The sequence below is a fragment of the Vespa mandarinia genome, chromosome 1 (genome assembly GCF_050613455.1).
Source record: "Vespa mandarinia isolate Hongniang chromosome 1, ASM5061345v1, whole genome shotgun sequence".
Taxonomy (NCBI): domain Eukaryota; kingdom Metazoa; phylum Arthropoda; class Insecta; order Hymenoptera; family Vespidae; genus Vespa; species Vespa mandarinia.
In genome coordinates this window covers 11,240,176-11,262,500 of record NC_140810.1, presented here as the reverse complement: position 1 = coordinate 11,262,500, position 22,325 = coordinate 11,240,176, and the positions used below count along the sequence as shown (strand labels likewise).

Here is a 22,325-nt window from a genome sequence, read left to right as displayed (position 1 = left end):
CGAGCTATAAAGGGAAGAGTGATTTGTCGACGAAACGCAGACCGGTTAAGGCGGCCAAGTAAAACCTTCCTCCCACAAAGAAACTAAGAAGGTGAACAAAACAAACGTTCAGTGAACTGAAGAAGTAAAGAGAGAAAAAGAAAAAAGAGAGAGAAAGAAACTTTTCTCTTATCCCGCCGAAAAGAACTTTTATTCTTTTCTTACCTAACGGATCATCTTTTCAAGGTAATTTTATTACATAGGTCATAGGTCATTTCGATCTCACTCTTGCCATCTCATTTTTATTATTTAACTGTTCCCATCATCATTTCTTTATCTTACTTTTATATTATATCGTGGTTAAAATTGATCCCATGAATTTATTTCAAAGTGTATAATATATCTATATCTAAATATATAAAATAAGATAACGTAGATACTTTACATCTACGAAAAGAAAAAATTATTGTGTTAGTAGAAGAATATAATATTGAACGAAGCACAGTTATCGACAAAACATAAACAAAATCGTATCGATGACAAAAAATTGCTGGCCAATTGAAAGTCATCCTACGGAATTAAACGATTGTCTAAGCAAAACAATTCGATCTTATCATTCTGCGTTTTTTTCTCTGTGTAGTTATGCACACGTTCGCATAATTCTTTTATATTAGTTGAAGACTGTTCATCACTCTTGATTTTATAACCAAGATAATAAATAAACCATCAATGTTAATAAACCATGATAATAAACTATCAACAATTAGAACAGGCATAATTCTTGATCGATTTTGATCAATAAGATATTGATCTCATATTCAAAATAACAGAATTTAAGCTAAAACTTTGCCATTTTGAATTCGAACTATGTACATATATGATGACGATAATTTATAATGATAAAAGAAAAAAAAATGTCTCATCTCAAGGGATGGTTTTTTTTTAAATTTTCAATAAATCATGTCCTTCATAATTTCTACCCATGATTACCGATCGATAAATACGTCTCATATTTTAATTTATATTACAATAATAAAATATATAAGTATTCACAAATTATTTTTGACAAAATATTCGATAAAATCTTGTTTTTCGTCGAAAATACTAATTATAATATGTGTCAATTTAAGAACAAAATCATCGTCTCTCTCGAATAATCCAAAATGCCATATCTACTTATACGATACGATATAAGAATAAAAAAATAAAGAATAAAAAAATAAAAGAATAAAAAAATTTTCGAAAGAATAAAAAAATTTAATAACAATAACAAATATAATAACAATTGTCGATTAATAATTTTCTTCTTCTTTCTTGTTATTAAGCGTGAAAAAGAAGAAAATGTTCTGCACTTTGTATTTTTCAAAAAAAGAAAAAGCGTCGAGAAATTGAACATGGATAATTATAGAGATCATAAAGATTCGTCCTTATATCTATTAACTTACTCTATAGAAGAAAAATATCCTTGGCAAAGAGAGAACTATGAGTATAAATTTCTTTTTCTATTTTTTTTCTTTGCGATACCATTGATTGGAGTTGTATCTATTGTTATACAATCCGTACACGAATGCATTCGGATTTATTTTCATGTCGAAACATCGAGCGTGGAACGTAAGTACTTACTGATGTCACCTCTGAAAGATTTTTTAAGGTGCATATATACCTATCGTATGACAGGCATCTTGAAATATCCGGGGAATTATTCACATGCTTATTTCGACATTCTCTCGATTTATAGATACGATAGGGACGCAGAAAGAGTAAGAAGAAGAGAAAAAGAGACATACAGATCCAAAAAGAGAGTAAAGAAAGAGAGAGAGAGAAAGAGAGATAAACAGGTCATTGTATTTTCCGAGCATTTTGCATTTGAGTCATTGACCGAAGATGATATTTACTTCGAACCTGATGAACGCTCCATTTCCTTCCTCATCCTCCTTTTCCTCTATCCTTTTCTTTCCTCGTCTAATCATGTCATTCTCCAATATTCACGAGACTTTATTGAATTTTCATTAATTTCTAAAGACATTATGTCTCGGTATTTTAATCTAACGGGAATAAATATTCGTTGCTTAATAGTTAATAATCGTCTAGGAACTTTTCAAAATATCGTTTAATCTAATATGTCTGAATCGTTTCTGCACAATATTTAGATTCGTTATATATGGAAATGTATTTAGATGTATGGCCTATAAATGCAAATATTTAAATACCCGGTTATTCGTGCAAATGGATATTTTTTCATCGGGAAGCGATAATAACGTGGTACCTGGCTGTCTAATTTGTTTAATTTTCAGACAGTTACAAATATATATTTTGCATATTTCGCATGTTTCATATTTTTCATTTTTATATATATATACATTATATATACATGTATATATATATATATATATATATATATATATATATACATGTATATATATGTAAAAGTATATTACATATTTGATTTGTTTGTCGTATGTATTTTTAAAAATACGATATTATTTATTGTAATTTCGTATCAATTTGTTGGAAATGCTGCTATCAAAGTATCGATAAATTTATTGAGACCGGAAATATTCTATGACGTAGAAAAACATTTTATACGGTATTAAGTAATTTTCCAGAAAACTACAGAAATTAATAATGGCTCTAGTGTTTTTGAATCTATAATATTGTAGTGTTATGATATATATTTTAGTACAATTTGAAACAGATAAGTGTTCCAAAATCGATTTCAAGAATCAATATAGTAATCAATTAGGTAAATCAGCTAAATGATTTGAGATCAGTACAGCATTTGATTTTCATTTCTAAATTAATGCTTTAAATGATAAACGATATGATCATATTAAAAATAAATCAACGTACTAATTAATGTAAGATTGCAATGATAAAATAAGATATAACAAGATCATTATTGAAACATACTCTTATTGTTAATAACAGCAACACAATTCAAATAGTACATATTGCGGGATAATGTACAATACTGAAAGAAAAGCTAATCGTGAAGAAGAAGACGAATGAATGTTTAAATTGCATGCATAAGACATTGGCTGTTGCAAATATAACTTGACGAAGTTTTGGTAACGAATATGGTCGTGATTTTCTTATGAAATATGTGGATTAGAATATTTCTAATGTTTCCTATGAGACGAAAAAACTATCTCGAAGAATTCCATAAATTAACAATACATGATATTAAACATGATATTTATTATTGAAAATTATATATGAATTTCAAAAGATGGGACAGCAATTTAATTATTTCAAAAATCTATGAGAATGAAACAACGATACTTCATTTATTTTCGAATAAATAATTTGATATCTTCGGTTAAAAACATATTTGTGAAAGATATCCTTTCGCATTGAACATTATAGCCTGTATAATTAGCAATATTTTACACAATGCATTTGTATAATATAAAAGAAATAATGTTTCCAACATATTTATTACATATCTCACATATTTTTCTCATATGTCTACTATATTTTCATATTTCACATATATTATTAACATATTTCAACATATTTTAAATGTATAAATATTAACCGTCTACGAATATTAAAAATAAATAGACAAGTTATATTACAATTTATATTATATTATAGACAATACAAAATTGATTGAAAGTACTTGAGTTGAATTATTTTTCCATTGTAAATTAATATAGTTTTTTTTTTCTTTTTTTTATTTAAAATTCAATTAGCTCAGCGAAAGAAATTTTCAAATATTTTTATTCCTTTTTTCTTTCTTTTTGTTCTGTATTTTTATTTTTTTTTAATGAGTTTTATTGATATATGAAACTGGTACGTACGTATAAATTTTATGTATCCTATATATATATGCTTTTATTGTTGGCGCAACACATCGATCGTAAACGAACAAGAAGAGGTTCCCATTAACCCGAATTAAAGTAACGCGGCTTGGCTCTTATTGTTAGTCGCGATTCGATGATCACAATCTCCTTATTTCCCGGCCTAATGTACCATTTGCCTTACTTACTTGCTTTTTATTCCTCTTATCTATGCTAACCCGTAGTGCAATTGTTCATTTTTAAAAAACTTAAAATAAAACTGTAGACAAAGTATCAATAACAATTAATTAATTGTTAACATTAACATTTGATTATTAATCCCCATTCGCTGGTTATTATCTCATTAATTGAAATTCTATAGAAGGTAATATTATCCCGACTTCGTTGAAAATGATTAAAATTAATATTAATGCGGATATTAGTTGTTTTTTATTTTTATTGCTAAAATATATCTATAATAGATCTTTAACAACTGTTGAAATGGATTGTAAAGAAAAAAAATAAAAGGAAAAAAAAAAAAAGAAAAGAACAAAAATTCAGTAAATTTGATGATAGAAATAAATTAGGCACAAAAGATAATATATAGATAAAGAGAAACTTTTGAGAATTAGATTAAACGAGATTTCAAATTTGATAACATTCGTAAGCCAATGCGATATTGTATAGGTATGCGTTGTTTCTCGTTTATCTACGAATGAGATGTAACAAACTTATGTTAGTAATCGTTGATCTTCCTAACGTCACCAAATGGATTGCTTCGCTGAGCTAATTGAATGCTCGTTGCTGCATCTGATTAGGGTAGTGGTTGCCGTTTATACTATGCCGTTTATAGCGTTTACACACACACACACATACACACATGATATATGTATACATATATACATATATAGATATATAGGTACGAACACCCTGTTTCAATGATTATGTTCGTGATAGTAGGGTCGTTTCCGGGAAGGTTTCCCCTTCTCGAAATTATCTCGTAATGTTATATATACGAATAGAAACGGTCGACTAAATATTTCGAATTGATTAGTTTTCAGATTCCTTTAACTAAGATGTTTGATTATTATATATATGCCATACGAAAAAATATTCATCAGAAAATAGAAAGACCATATAAATCTTTCTGATTATTAACTTAACTTAAATTGAAACAGTTGTACGGTTTATGTTTGTGCGTGTATGTGTATACATTGCCTATATATCTCTCTGATGATTCTAGAACCAGAACCCCTTTAATTGTCCATTGTCTTGAGATGGTAAAGGAAATGAACGTTCCATCTATACATTTACTCGATCAGAATATTACTCGATTATCTAAATGAATTTCTACCTTACGTAAATACTTACTTACGTATATCAGAGTACTATCTATACACGTATCTTTTTGACTTTTTATTTCGTTATATTTCAAGGACATATTTGGTTATATTTATTTAAAAATGACAATAAGAAAACCAAGAAAGATTCGTCGACGTTGATCGTAAATAAGTACTTACACGTTAGATTTTTGTTTGATGTTATCTTCACGATACCAAGATAAAGTACACGATATAAGCTGTCATCTTGGTATTTATAGTTCGAAACGTCAAATAAACGGATTAAACGTTTCTATGATAATTTACACGATTTCTAATTTAAAAGGTCACGTATAAAGCAACGTAATAGTTCATATTTGTAAGTCATTAGAAAACATTTCTACTTTCATTTCAATGAAAAAAAATCGCATGGTTCAATTTGATCGTTTTAGCTATTTTCTTTTTCTTTTTTCCAAATGTAAGGTACCTGAAATCGAAACTACCAGGACTTCTCCTATAACTTCTGTCGATTGTAACCGTATAAGGTCACGAAATAATCTTGTACGCTCGTAAATCCAAGGTCTTCTTCTTCTTCTTATTCGATCTCTTGTACGGGGCGAAAGTTTCACGAACGAGGGAACTAGTGTGTTCAACGTTTATATGTGTACGTGTCTATCTGTCGTACGAGGGAGAAATGTACCTTGTACATCTTCTGCAAGGCAAAGCATTTAGTTTTACACATGCCTTTTCTATCCTTAAAAGCCTTAAGACTTTAACTCTAATGCCTTTCTACAATTAATTCTAATACGAAAATGGTTTGGTTCGTATAAAAGTACGACCTAGTCATCAAAGAAATGGAAAGTAAAAGATCGTAGATTTAAAAGGTTAAGATATTTTAATAGTTCGAGATCATATACGTAATGAGACTCTTAACGTGAAGAAATTTTATCTGTTGTGAAAAAAAAAGAAAAATCATATAAAGAGTTTAGGTAATCAAGACCAGTTTAGAATAACAAAAAATATATAAAATATATAAAATAAAAGATTATGATAATTAATATCTCGGTTCACGTTTATAAAACTATATCTACTTTTTGTAATTACAATAATTACTAAATATTCTTTCGATTAACGAAAGATTATTCTCATTTTAATTATACTTTCATATTATTTCCTTCCTATATTCTTCTTCTAATTAGGGGAGCATTACTCGAAACTTCGGTGGAAGTTACTCTCTTCAGCTGTCATCGTCGGTTCGAATCAGCGAAAGAATCGATTTTCACCTTCACCAATTTACGAAAGAACATCCATTAAATCCGACCAATTAGATCTACGGAATATCATCGTCCGTTATAAATGATAGTTCCTTTTCTCATTGTTCCATTAATTTCTCGAATAAAAAAATATATATATGTATACTCGTAGATATATATTTGTTATTTTCATGATAGTAAAATAAGACAATAATAAATGGAATCTATTAAACATTGCAATTTCATTATAGAAACATAATTTGTTCCTTAATGATCGTTGAAAGAGATCGAATATATAATAATTCATAATTAGAAAGATAATTGGCGGTGATAATTTATTAAACCGAATAGTTCGACGTTCAAAGAGAAAGGTGAAACGTTTTATTGTTGGCAATATAACGAATGGATCGACTTCCTATGACACTACTCTGCTGTGGCCACTGTTTAGTAATTACTCGCGGACGATGAATTGAATTATTAATATCCCTCGAAGCGGCGCGTTAAATCGATTCAAGATAAATCAAGTTTGACAGTGCCGAGCAACGATTGCTTTGTACGCTACGATGAACGATCATGTATCGATGGTAAATAATCATCGATAATGATCCGCTAATGTTTAACATCGACATGTGCATTTTAGCAGCAATTACATATGCGAGAAATGGGAATCATCGAACCGATGATCTTCGTCAAATCTATTTTGTATCTACGATATCGCCTGGGGTCGGATAAATTTGCTAAACGAAATTTCTTCTTAATCACCAGGGCATTAATTAACTTCGTTGATATTAATTATAGAACTCGGACGAATGTCTGTATATATATACATACATGTGTGTGTGTGTGTGTGTGTGTGTATGTAGATTGAAATAACGGTAGGATGATAGGTAGGTGGCGTTGGTAATAGATAGGTAGGTAGGTATTGATATGAATCGTTCACGGTGATTCGCCCGACGTAATTGAAATACGATATACCTAGGAACGTCGGTTATTCAATAAATTTGTGACGTTCGAAGGAAAGTCGATAATATAATAATATTTTATTGTACACCAAACGATGAAAGAGAAACAGGATGGCATAAAAATTCAGAAAGCAGAACGATCCTTTGTATATTTCTCAAATTATATGCTGTTCTCTTTTCGCGAACGGATGTTCGAGAAAAATAAATACCGAATGACGTTAATGTTCGCGATAAAAATTTAATTGGGACCATTATAATTATATATAAAAAAAAAAAATGTGAATCCGATCTGGTAAAATAAGGTGGAAGGATAGGAGGAGAAGAGAAATGGGAAAATGTTGGGGAAAAGCATCGCAAAATCGCACGAGAATATAATTATCTACAAAGCACAGCAATTAGTACTGAATTTATTATACTAGAACGTTGTAATAATATCATGAAAATTGTTTTCTTTATCCTATATTGTGTTATTTGATCTTATTTTTACGTACGATCCGATCGTTCATCTTCTTTCAATCTACCACATTCTTATCTTTTATCTTTTTTTTCTTTTTTTTTCTTTTTTTTTTTTTTTTTTTTTTTGTTAAAAGAATATCTTTTTATTAAATGCTCGTTAAGGTTATACCTTAACAAAGTAAAAGAAAAAACACGCAAAGGTTCAAGATTTTTTTTCCTTAACATAACGATTTAAAAATTATTTTTTAACATGACGTATGCTTTTATTACAACCTTTATATATGTTTCAGTAATTTTTTTTTTTTTTTTTCTTTCTTTTTTGTTTTTTTCCTTTTTCGTGAGAGGAACGGGGACAGTTGTGAAATAAGCGGATCTCTCGGTCTCTTCAAAGGAAATCAAAATTAGTTTCATCTTGGTAAGAGAAACGTAGGAATGTAATGAAAACTTAACAAAAAGAGAAAGAGAGAGAGAGAGAGAAAGAGAGCGAACATTTTTTTTTTTTAATTGAAATCAAAATGTTATCTACGTCACGCAGTTAATTTATTTTTGCCGGAGGTTACAAATATATATTTCCTATTTTTTTCCAATTTCATAAAAAGGAATATTTTCTATTTTGCATTCTCTTTCAATTTTTTTCACAACTTAAATATTTTATTTATCGATTTGTAGAATGAGTTAAGATTTGTTATATTCTTCAAAGGACTTGTTGAAAATTTTAAACAGAATATAAATTTTTTGTTAATCCAAGTACAAATGAAGATTTTATTCTCTTTAATTTTTAATTTTTCTGTTTATATATTTTTTAAATAAACATTTATTGTATATTATAATAACTAATATATTTTTTTCCTACTACACTCGTCTAAATCAGGGATAATATTAAATTCTCTTTGAAAAGAAACTTTAATACGGCTTTTCTACAAAGTTAAACTCTTTTCTACTATCCTATAGCTACATGAAGGATTTTGAGATTCATACAAAAAATGAAGGTAGATATTTGAAAATAAAAAGAATTTAAAGAAAATTAAATTTAATAATTACCAATATTAATATAAATTCTATGTTGTTAAATAAGGAAAAAAGATAAAAATAATGAATAACTGCTTTTTATATTATCTTCTTATCATTAAAATTTAAATTAAAATTAAAATTTTTATAAATAATATATGGTAATATAATTATAATATTATAACAAATAAATATATTATATTTATATTATTATAATATATAAATATATTATAATAAATTTTAATAATTATAATATAAAATCACATTGATCTTTATCTCTCTCTGTCTTTCTCTTTCTCTTCCTCTCTCTCTCTCTCTCTCCTCTCTCTCTCTCTCTCTCTCTCTCTCTCTCTCTCTCTCTCTCTCTCTCTCTACACATTATAATTGAAACGTCTTATTATTTTTTCAATTTCATAACTAATGTAACAATTTAATTGAACAATTTAGCTAATTAATACTTGGATTTTTACTATATAATAATTTATTTTAATATATCATTGTACGTTATTCATTTTTAGGTATTTATTTAAATAAATAATATCTATGTAATTATTTTCAAAATGCCAGTCTACAGACAACCATTTTTTATTTACTTTTCTAATAATTACAAAATCATAGAAAAATAAGTTTCGTCTTAAATATCAAGAAAAATTAAAAAGACATGAAATATTTTCTTTAATTATGTTTCTGAAATCGTTTATCCTATTTCTTAAATGAAAATTATTCGATTTAAGTGTGTTAAATATAATCGATCACCATAGAAACATCCATATTGGATACATTAGAGTAATGGAATACTGATTCAATGTAGACATTGAAGAGGTACAAAGTCGATGTAAATCCTGAATCGACTTCAATATGTATATACGCGCTTGTATATATATGTATATGTACATATATATATATATATATATATATATGTACACATATATATATATATGTACACACACACATATATATATATATATATATATATATATATATATATATACATACGAGAACTTTCTGTGTATCATCCTAGAGAGATACGAGCAATGCTTGGAACACATCGTTGAATATCATGAGTACCGTATTTCGTAGAGTCACCCTCTCGTCTGCACGACGCTTCACCGGATAAATCCTTTCGGAGAAGATAACCCTACACTTTTAATCTTCCACCCTACGAGCCGCAACCGTTAGATATATTCTTAATATTCTCTGTTCGAAATTTACACTTTAAATCAACATCCTTCGATATCCTTCCTAGCAAGAAGCAAAGTTTTAAAAATAAAAGACTTACTTTTACATATTCACAAGTAGTTGAAAAAAATAAATGTTGTTCATCTCTTCCGATCTGATTTACTCGATCATGTAATGGAAGATATTGTATATTCTTTAATATCTCTCTGCAATTGTTACTTTTTTATTAACGATGGAATTTTTTAAAGATTTTGTTGAGAAAATATTCTTATGAGTCATTTGAACTATATTAACTATAATACTAGATGATTTATCATTATCATTAAGGCCTTGCTGCTGCATTTGAATTGCATTATTATAACGATTTACATTAGAATACGGAGTTAATTAGATTGGCTTCTGAAATAAATTGTATTTTATTCGATGGTCAAAAACATTTTGTCATTTAATGGTATTAAATAACGGAAATTAGGGACATTTATTATGAATATAAAAAATAAAGGCTCCATTAAGTGTTTTGACACTTTAAATTTTAAAAAATTCAAAAAGTGAAGTTAATCGATTTAGCTTGTGAACGGTTCATATATTTAGAATGGTTAATTAAAGTGTATTAAAAAAAAATTAGTTGTTTGTATAATTCACAAAATTAACAAGAAAAAAACAAAAAATCGGTAGAAATATGAAAGCAATAAGTATTCGTAAAATTGGTGAATTTTTTAAAATTCATTAAAAGAACGTAACAAAATAATATGACGAAAAAAATGACTGTAAATGGTTATTAATGGTTAATGGTTAATTAATACTTCATAAGATTTTCTTTTGATTTTAAAATTGAACCAACTCTTATAGACAACTAAGGAATTAATTAAATTCGATGTAACCCTGGATGAGATCTTATTCGATTCCTTCATGAGATCATTTTATAAATTCTTTTTATAAGAAATTTTGTATTTTCTAATTTTACGTTCCAAGTAATCTCATAAGTGTATTATTGAATTGAGACCAAAAGATTGGGGAGGAGTTTTTATATATGCTGGTATTATGAAATATATATATTCTCGTATTATATGCAGTATGCTTTGTGTTGCGTCGTGAGGGCGCAACTATGAGAGCGTTTCCAGATATGTATCGCGTCTCGCATCGGACCAACGATAATAGTCGATTTCCACAGAGAATTTTTCCTGTCTCTTCTTTGTCGTCAGAGTTATAGACCCACTGGTCGTAATGGATAAGGGCGTCATTAGGTTAGGATACCGTTAAAGGTCGCCAGCAAAATACCGCTTGCCGCGTTCCCGCAAATTAATGGGAGAAAGCGCGTTTTTTTAAAGGATCACGTGAAGTAGATGCGCGATAATAAATATTGCGCGAATTCAAGTTATCACAGTACATTTGTTGAAATAAAATACAATTGATATGTTTTGTGTAACGATGTATAGTTAGTTGTGCTATTACGTTTTAGATTGTGCTGAATACCTCTGATTAACGCATAGCCAGTAATATTAATAAGACTCGGCTATCTTATTGGTAAGTACGAATGATTTGATGCGACTGTCTTTAGATTTCTCTCGAATTATCCATAAGGACATTAATTAATTTGGAAAGGGAAATGGAGAGGGAGAAGTTTAAATAAAAAAATGCTGGGGAAGGGAAAGCAATATCCTGCAATGTGTTTTTTATTTATGCATGTTCTTAGCGAGTATCCAGTAAGTTCCCAAGGATATATTTCTTATAATGATATATGATCCTTAGGAGAAAATACTGTGAACAATGAAGGATGCACGTGTGCGTTAATACTTTAGATCATTGTTTTGCATAAAAATAAAATTATCCTTTATACCCATTTCTTCTGCACTAGAAATAAGAGTACTTTTTAAAATGTCAATGTAAACTTTATGATTCATTAGTCCATTAATAAATTTTAATACGTCAACACTAGCAACACTCGTTTCAATTTCGAACAGAATTTCCACCGTGTTTCATTGTAGGTCGTAAGTTTTTTAGTTTTAGTTTTTCATTTATTTCCTTCAAATAGTACCGTGTCCATTTAGATTAGAAAATATTAAATTTACTTTTGTCTATAAAAATCACTCTATTTCAGTGGTCTTTCGGTGTGCTAATAAATATTATTATTTCCGAATTGCAATCTTTTTCGCTTCACTTACAAAATATTTTTGACGGATCAATCAATTATGATAGTCTTGACTTCGTATAAAGTTACACATAGTGTTAACAAATACATATATCAATATCTAAATTATATTTAAAATGTTCAACTATTTCTGTAGCTCTTATTTTAGGATTTTGCTTTATCATTCTAATAACAATTCGTCTCGTATACTGATTGATTTTCCGTGAACGTCCACTTCTTAGATTATTTTTTAATCTCTTTCTTAATTCGTCTCACTTTATCTATCTTTGTGTGATAGATTGAGGTCTATTTATAATCCACGAAAATGATAAACTTTTACATTGGTTGTGCAAATTAATAATAATTTTTTCGTTCTCTATCGTAGTTTCCGCACGTTTCCGTCCCATTTTACAATAATAATTTTTAATAATACAAAATTTTTACTGATCTTAATAATGTTTCGAAATAGATTGATGAGTTCAACCATAAATAGGAAGCAATAATATTATTTGTTCAATTTATAAAATTCTCTTATAATTAGCTCAAAATATGAATTGTACAAATACTTATTGCTTTCATATTTCTGTCGATTTTTTGTTTTTTTCCTGTTAATTTTGTAAATTATACGAACAACTAATTCTTTGTAGACTATATCCACTCTAAAAATTTGCAAAAATATAATATATAACATAGTTTATAAAAAATTAATTAATAAACTACAATTTCATTAAATCATATTTCAAATTGATCAGTGTACGGATATTTTCTACATTCACTGTTTAATTATTGTGCCTACAGATATGTATACAAGTATAATTTGTCTCTTTTATTATAATAATAATAATAATAATAATAATAATAATAATAATAATAATAATAATAATAATAATAATGATAATAATAATTACAATAATAATAATAATAATTATTATTATTATTATTATTATTATTATAATTATAATAATAATAATAATAATAATTATAATAATAATAATAATAATAATAATAATAATAATAATAATAATAATAATAATAATAATTATCTAAATTTCGAAACGAAATATTTATTTATTCAATATTGCTGTGAAAAAAAAGAAAAATGAAAAAAACAGAAACTTAATATTCCCGTTGAAGATAAAGATAACCTTATATACTCGTTTCAAAGGGAAAGGAAACGACAATAAACCGAAGTATACCGTAAAGTGGAAAATGAGGATAGTTTCAAGATGATTTAAATCGGGAGGAATAAGTAAACACGAGACGGTTTAAGATAATACAAGTCTATCTACTCACCAATATGCTGACCGCGGTCCTCAAGATCCATCTTCAGAGTCTGTATCAAACGTAGAGAAGAGGATGGTCGACTTAAGCTTATCTCCATTTACAGCTTGAAGACGACTCGAAGACGTCACCGGTATGCTTCACTGCACGGTCTACTATCCTCATTAAACGCAGTCGTATTCTCTACCTCACCCCCTCTCTCAGTCTCTCAGCAACCAATTTCATCGCGTACCACAACGTTCCTTCGAGACAGGGTGTCGTCTACATTCGACTTCAGCTAGCTCGTTCTCATGGAATTTCTACTAGCGATCTAAATCCTTGATTAAGACCCTTTACCTCCTTCCTCACCTCTTCCTCTCTCTTCCTCTCCTCCTCCCATCCTCTCCAGCAAGGAATTCACTTTCTTTAGGCTTAATTCCTGTTACATATTCCTTCTTCTCAGATAATTATTCTTACAAATGAACACTTAATTTAATTCATTACTATAAGTGTTAATGTATTGATCATTTTTTTTTGTATGGTAAAATTATTTTGGATACAAATTTTATTTCATCTTGCGAAACGGTACTTCGAAAAAAAAATATTTTCCCCATCTAGTTATAATATTATTTCATATTTTTTGTTTTAAAATAAAAAAATGAATTTCTCGAAGACCATTAAGTATCGTGCCGACGAAATTTTATTTCTTTGAATTTTATATGAGATAAAGAAACAAAATAGGTAGATAAAAGAGAATGAATGTTATGTAAAAAAAAAAAATAGAGAAAAGAAAAGAAACGCAAGAGTACTTTCTAGAGAAATACGAAATATTCTCTTCGCGAACTTTATCATTCTCTTCTTTCAACGCATCCGCCCTCACGATTCGACTTTTATCGTCGAGCGATCTGCGAACTCGCATTGCTGTGCCATCCATCCATCCTCGACATCTGGAAAGCGTGCTTTTGCCTTGTACATGAGCTCACGCCTGCACATCGCTTCCCTCATCCATATGCATCGTTGGAAGAAGCAACAGTACGAGGAGCATCCGCGCGTGTACAGTAGGATTACACGATGCGCACGATTATCCCTTCCCTTTTATCTTTACACTTCGTAGATTTCTTTCGATTCACGAAGCAATGAATATCTTCAAGGATTAAATTTTTTTTCGAGAATCTTGTAGTATATGCGTTTCTATTTCTAATATAATTAAGCAAATTAAAAAAAGAGGAAGAAAAAGAAAAACTTGTCAAACTTTTTTAACTTTTATGACGTTATGGCGTATAATTTTGTTATTTTTTGGCGCTTAATTTTTACAAAAACAGATTATATCAATTATTAAGTAAGTTTTTTAAAAAGTGAAAATGATAGAAAATTTGTATACATTTTTAAATCGCACGAATTAATTTTTATTATTATTATTATTATAATTACAAATATAAATTCAAATTTGGATAAATTCAAATTATATTATATATCGATAAATTGAAGTCACTGATAATTACATTGAAATATTATTTATATCAGAAAATGATTTTTCACACAGTACATAATTTGAACTGTAGAAAAATAAATTTATTGTTAAATTTTATTGTTAAATATTATTAAAAAAAATATATAAAGTACAACGTTTCTACATAAAAATAAAAACGAAGGGATAAATTTTACTTATTTATACATATAAAAATCGGAAATTGTATATCGAAATAGAATAGTTTTTCTGATTGTTCACTTACAATACATTACGCAAACTTATCCAAGCGTATATCTCGGCATTTACTTATTCATAGAAGCAGAATAGTTGAACATTATGAAATGTGATCATCGACGACGTGATCTTTCAATTACATGCACTTAACACGCATGCGGGTCTATTACTTTATTTATTTATTCATTTATTTTTTGTAATTTTTTTCTCTTTTTTATTTTTTATTTTTTATTTTTACGGAGGAAATGGTAGAAAAGTGCGGAAGTTCGAATGAGATTTGTCCAATTTGCAAGCTTCCCAAACTCTCTCCCTTTTTCCTTCATATCAAGTCCCGTATGCGTTTCGGAAATAATGTGGATCGGATTATCGTTTCCTGCAACGAGAGAGGAAATAACGAGAAAGAGAGAGAGAAAAAGAGAGAGAAATAGAGGGAGAGAGAGAAAGAGAAAAAAATCGTCGTCGTCCTGCTTTTCACTTCGTCGAGCAAATCTGGTATTAACGAGGACGTCCGAAGCGTCGCTTCGTTTCTACGAAAATATTTCAAATGGTGATCCAGTTTTCAATGGACGCTGAAAGAGCTAGTAAAGAATTGCATTTCAATCGGCAACAGAGTTATTACACTCATTAGGGGTTTAATAATTATAATCTCGTGTAATATACGGTATGAGAGTTCTTTGATCTTCCGATCTTTTTTGAAAATTCGCGAAAATTCGTGGAAATTTGTTTTACAAATTTTACGTACTCTCTGATGAGAAGAAACGTAATGAAACAGGCAAACGCAAGAAGGTTAACAAAAAGAAAAAAAAAGAAGTTAATTAACGTTAAAAATTCGCGAAGAGGAGGACGTTTATAACGTGACTATTTACGAAAGAGCTCAACTAAACTCTTTGCCATAAAATAATCCTTTAATGTGTTGGCACGTTCAGTATACGGTTGTCCGAAATTGCGAGGAAAAAGTTTTTGATTCTCGCGGAGCAAAATAAAGTATTCTTGATTTTAATACTCAGTTTTAACAACGTTTATGTAAGACGCACGTTATTTTTACGAGATATAATAACATTTTACATTAGTCATAAATTTTATCATCAGACTTCGTATTTACTTCTTATGATATATATATATATATATATATATATATATTTTTTTTTATGATATATATATATATATTTGATATATATTTTTTTATGATATATATATGATTCAATACAAGAATATTGAATCGTATTTTTCATAAACAATAATCGAATACTGATTATTATTAAAATCAATTAATTAATTTAATTAGAACGATTTAAATTATTTCAAAATTCAAAAAGTGAATTTTCTCATCTGCATTGTAAGACACTTGTCAACGAAATTTTCACTTACACTAAGCTCATCCTACCCTTTTCCTCGACGAATGGAAGAGATTAGAAACTAGAAAGGCGTAAGTGAAATGGATGGAAGTCGCAATTCTGACCGTTACTCACGTTCGCGCATTTTAGCAGCTGCGTGGCTCGTTTCGTCTAGTACGTCGAGATTTTAAGTGCTAAAGTACGAGGAAACCAGTGCGTCCGCAGTTTCCTCGAATAATTCTCTAGTCTCTTACAATTCTGATTTCTGTCTGTTTATCTCTCTCTCTCTTTCTATCTCTCTTCGTCACGCACATTTTCTCTTTCTTCCATTTCTCAACGAAAGTTGCGTTGTCCCAACGGTAACGAAAATGTTTCTAACAACGACGAGAAATAATACGCGTCGAAATTTCCAGAACCGTTTCAGCGGGTTATTCAAATTATTTATCGATTTTGCTTCTACCTCTTCTCATTTCTTTATACGAAAAGAGAAAGATAGAAGGAAAAGAACGATATTTTATTTCGCAAACGTGCAGTTACTTTCTTTTAATTTGAAAGCTTTCCGTATTACGAGAAACTAAGTACATCGAAATTGTTACGAAATTGGTACGAGAGTGCATACGGTTTTCTTCTATTGTTAATCGATATTCAACGAATATATTTCTATCCGTAAACATATCCCATTGAGTATTCAATTTATGATAGAAAATAATAAAAAAAAAAGAAGAAAAAGGAGAGAAAACAAAAAGGAGAAGAAGAAAAAGGGAACGGTAGTTGATAAGTATTTCGAAGAGTAGATATTCTCTTGTAAAATGTAACACGATAATAATCTATTTCACTTCGTTCATATATATATATATATATTTATATAAAAAGTTAATACTTTTTTATATAATATCAAATCGGTTATTTTAATACGAAATATTTATAAGAAGAAAAATTATTAAAGTAAAAAATTAAATATATATATATATATATTAGGTGATAATATTTCATTTGATGATAATATATCGTAAATTAATCTGCGTCTATGGGTATTTAAAATATTTTACCAAAATATATTATTTATTAATTTTTCTTAAACAAACATTTCTTCTAACGTAAAATTTAAGGTAAAATACTAGATATTCCAGTAGCGTCTGATTGAAACGAGCAAGAGTTAATTAGTTTCCAAGGGTAGGATTCACCCCTACTAGGATAATTTGTTCGCAATTATCGGATTTTTAAGTGTGCGGACCTTCGAGAAAGAGAGAAAGAGAGAGAAGCGAAAAGTTTAAAGCTCTTGGTTCATTCGACGCGTAAAAGCGAACCATTCTTGGAGGCAGTGTCGTCCTTGTAAGATCATTATGTATACGAAAATAGTCGGGAAGAGTGCTTCCGTAAGAAGAAAGAGCTAAAAAGAGATAGATAGAGAGAGAGAGAGAAGAAAAAGAAAAGGCGAATGGTTGAGATCCTATCTAAGGGTACTCTCCTTGAAAAGTACTTCGAAAGGAGCATGAGGTAGCTTGTAATAGTCGTGACGTTAACAAATCGACAAAGAATGCCACCGACTTAAACGGCCAACTATTTTAGTTTACAAAAAAGTTTAAAAAATCGATAAATCGATTGATTCTGCATTTAGTTGACACTTTGAATGTCGTTACCATCCAATGACCTAAACGTTCGATTTAACAGAATTTCGATTTAGCAAGTACACTTTTTAATTAGATCGCAAGCCTAATATAAAAAGAATGACGAATAATCATTTTCTATTTTTTATCTATAAAATGTTATTAAATAAACGTATCGATTAATTCATTTCTTATTTAAATATAATAATGTTACGTATCAAAGTAATTCTAGTTTTTAATACTATAATTTGAAAACAGAATTATTGATCTTCAATTGATTAAAATACACGAATGCTCTTAATATTATTTTTTTTTAATGACATTTCTACCACGCCAAATTCTCTATCATTTGGTAAAAATGAATATCCTGATATTAAAAATTTATGATCTATGATTTCCACATTATTTTCCAAAGTTTGAACAATTTTTAACCACATTAAAGCTACTTTAATGTTTCTATTTTCCCCGGCGCACATATCACTGTAAGCTATAATGTGTCTTTCTATAACGTGTTTTTTTTTTCAAGACGAATATTATTCTATTGTTGATATTGAATATTATTCTGTTTCTTTTTCGATTTTTTTTTAAATCATTAGTTACTATTTCTTCTTCACTATCTGAACTAAATGGTTCTGTTCTTCCCCATGGGTGAAATAATTTCTAAAATCTAATATTAAATATAAAATTAATAATAATAAAAATTATTAATTAATTATTAATTAATTATTAATTTATAATTTTTATTTAAGTATAAATGGAGTTAGGCCACTTTCAAACTGGTTCAATTATTGAACTAACTCTAAAAACTTATATGTCAAGAATTATCGTATTTGCTCGGAATATAAGCAATTTGAAATGCTGGTAAATAACATAAAGTTGTACATGTAATTATGGCAAACGGAAAAATTGACAAATGAAGCTAGGCCACTTTCAAAATAAACGGTTCATATATTTTTATAGAATGAAGTATGAATTAGGATACAGTATGAATCTGTTAGTCACTCAATTGTCTCGCCAATTATTTTCGTTAAGGATCCATAAGTAGCAATTTATTTACTAAATACGATTTTTATTAATATGAAAAAAAGATTACAAGTATCCAAAGAAAAGAGAAAAAGCTGATGTTGATCTTTACAAACTTGAAAAGGTCTTGGGTAAAAAAAATTTTTTACATGTCCTTTATATCTGATTGAGAGTCCTGCAAGTTCCTCTAATTAAATTATCTCGTAACTTCAACCAACTGCGAGATATTGCTCGAACTTATTAACGGATACCATATATATATATATATATATATATATATATATATATATATATATATATATTGTATATAAAAAGTCTACGAACGAAATTCGTTCTCTTCGTTCTTTCTTGACATTTTAAATTATAACGTCGAACAGTTCTTGTAAAGGTAGAAAAAGAATCCATAAAAATGACTTATTTTCCGGACTGAAGCACCCAACTTTTTCTTCTTTTGATCCAGCCTTCCTCTTTGCTTCTCTTTTTACACCTCATTCGTAAAAGTAAACACGAGTAAAACGACGTTACACGTTAGCAGCTTCGAGAGCCCCGGTCACGCTAATTAATTTCATCTCTCCGATTTTTCCCTACGAAACACTAGTCCTTTCTTCCCTCTTCCTACTTTTCTTTCTCTTTTTTCTCTCTCTTTTTTTTTCAAGCAATTACGGGGAGCAAGTACGGATGGAAAGTTCAAAGGGCTCGGAAGCCGAGTAACGACTCGACTTTGTTTGCCTTTCCACTCGAGGTTTAATCTTACAGTGAGAAAGAAATCTGATCTCGAATCTCCGTGCGTAATTTTTTTTTTTTCGAGCGACAGTATCGATCGTGAAAAACGTTAAGTCTAATGAGTTATTCTCATAAAAGGGTAAACCCAATTAAAAAAGGGGGCTTATCCCTCTCTCTCTCTCTCTCTCTCTCTCTCTCTCTCTCTCTCTCTCTCTCTCTCTCTTTCTTTCTCTCTGTCTCTTTGTCTCTCTCTCTATTTCTTTGTCTTACTAATCTACGTTGTTTGCTCGTTCCATTACTTTAATACATCACGTAGATATTTTTTCATCTTGTTGAACATTCGCCCGATTTTCATTCGTAATTAACCATTCAAATCATATAGACAGAAACATTCCTGGGCGAGTCGATCTGAAGTTCAAATATAAATGAACGAATGAGAATCCTTCGTTGAATCTTACGTTTCTTGTCTGCTTGTTACAAGTTTGAGCTCCTTAGACGTGCCTTCTACAAACTCTCGTCTAATTATGTACTCTAAATTAACGTTTTCTCTGACAGGACACGAAGGCCGAAACCGAGCTTACTCTATCGTCAAACTTTCACCATCGTCTAATTGTAAGACAAGTAATTTAATCGAACGCAAGTTCTTCGAGTTACCTTTCTCTATAATTCCGACGAGTCAGTTTAAAATCGATAAGTTATATTTTACTTAATTGTCAAAATTTTGGTTTATATGAATAATATGAAATTAACGTTATAATATAAACAATTTTCATATAATAAATAATTATTTAACGTAAATAATGAACGTACCGTTGAAATATTTAAGATTGAAACACACCTATGTTTAGATTTTTCAGAGAATTAATTTGATTTACTTCATAAATAATTTTCCATAAATAAACCGTGTTTTACAAAACTTTCGTATAAATTAATTTAATTATTGAATTCCCCAATAAAATTCACGAGAAATAATTAATAATTATCTCATTAAATAATTAAAAACATTCTAATTTATCTCATTAAGATTGGAAGACTTAGAAAAAAAAAGAAGGAAAGAAAAAAAAACTCGAAGAACAGATAGAAAGATCTCAAAACTCTCATAATGAGCTTAGACAATAAAAATACAAAATGTTCTATCGTTGACATTAGCGTTTTATGAATTATAAGAAAATGTAATATCGTAGATAAACTCTGTAAGTGCATATAGCTATCGTTCGTTTCATCTTTTAACTCGGAGTTACAAAAGCGGTCTTGTAATCAACAGAGTGAAAGAGAAAAGAGAAAGAGATAAAGAAACAAAGAGAGAGAGAGAGAGAGAGGGAGAGAGTGAAAGAAAGAGAGACAGAAAGAGAAAGAGAACGAGAAAGAGATAGAGAGAGAGAGAGAGAGAGAGAGAGAAAGAGAGAGAGAGAATGATGAAGCGAAAGGTGGCTGAAGCGAAGTGCTTGTGACTCGAAGACCGAAAGAGAAATAGAGAAATAGAGGGTATAAGGGGAGAGAGGGCAAGAAGGAAAGAGAGAGACAGAGAAAGAGAGAAGATAACATAGCACGAGAAGATAGAAATTTCGCATTTTGCTACATGCCCGACACTCCCAGCATCCCTTGTGCTCTTATATCTAGTTGCGCTGTGTCGGAGTTTATAGAGATAGGCAAGGACGACGATGGTGCACTCATACATCGTGTCATTGTTGGCGCACGACAATGGGCTACGCGAGAACGAACAATGTACGTTTGTCGCGTCAGGAAGAAGTCCTGACGCGAACGCGCGCAAGCTCGAGAAACACGGCCTGATACAACAAGGATAACAATCCTGTGCAGTCTGCAAAGCTCCTTAGATTCTCTCTCTCTCTCCCCCTTTCTCTCTCTCTCTCTCTCTCTCTCTCTCTCTCTCTCTCTCTCTCTCTCAATCTCCCTCTCTCACTCATTCTCTTCCTCTGCAATATGTGTGACGTATACATGTATACATGTATGTATATATACATAACGTACACACGTACGTATGTACGTATATATATATATGCACTTATTCGTAGTATCCATGTAATGCGGACGTGTCTCAACCCGTATTTACGTTCGCTGAAAAAAGAGCGTAGATAATAGGCTTAAAAAAAACACTCGAGGCCGGAGTAGAGGCAATCCTTTTCTCTCTTTCCACCCTTCCTCTATACGAGTCCAGGGCTAGCAGTAGTATTTACTATTGTGAAAGTAGCTTGTCAGGGATCAAAAGACGACGTCTCATGAATCATATTGTTTCTTCTAACGTTTATCCGCGAAACACACGAATTTATCATTTTTATCGATAATCCCTGGACCCTGTCCGCCGTGTTTTTCTATCCCTTTTTCTATGGAGAGTGCACAGCGTGAAAATGTTTTTTCTCCCCTTTATTTCTTTATTTTCTTCTTTTTTCGTATACTAAAATCGTCCCAAGAGTCACATGTCAGGTGTAATTCTATCGTACGAATTATCTCAGTTTCAAGATGAAATTTTTCTATTATAATTTCTTTTTCTTTTTTTTTCTTTCTTTCTTTGAAAATAAATATCCGAGATTGAAATGAAAATGATCAGTTATATCAGATATTAAATTAAATATTAATTAAAGAAAAGGA

At 29.5% G+C, this 22,325-nt stretch overlaps 1 protein-coding gene across 2 annotated transcripts in view; it reads right to left on the bottom strand.

Annotated features, from left to right (window-relative positions):
• Window positions 1–22,325, bottom strand: part of PH4alphaEFB (prolyl 4-hydroxylase subunit alpha-1) — a 309,837-nt gene that overhangs the window by 185,520 nt on the left and 101,992 nt on the right. Inside the window, exon 1 of one of the 2 annotated variants that reach the window (XM_085662100.1) lies at window positions 13,360–13,383. The exons of the other annotated variant lie outside the window; for it this stretch is intronic. The gene's annotated coding sequence lies outside the window, so the exon portion shown is untranslated. Of the gene's footprint in view, window positions 1–13,359; window positions 13,384–22,325 lie in introns of those variants that run through there. 2 annotated transcript variants of the gene reach the window in all.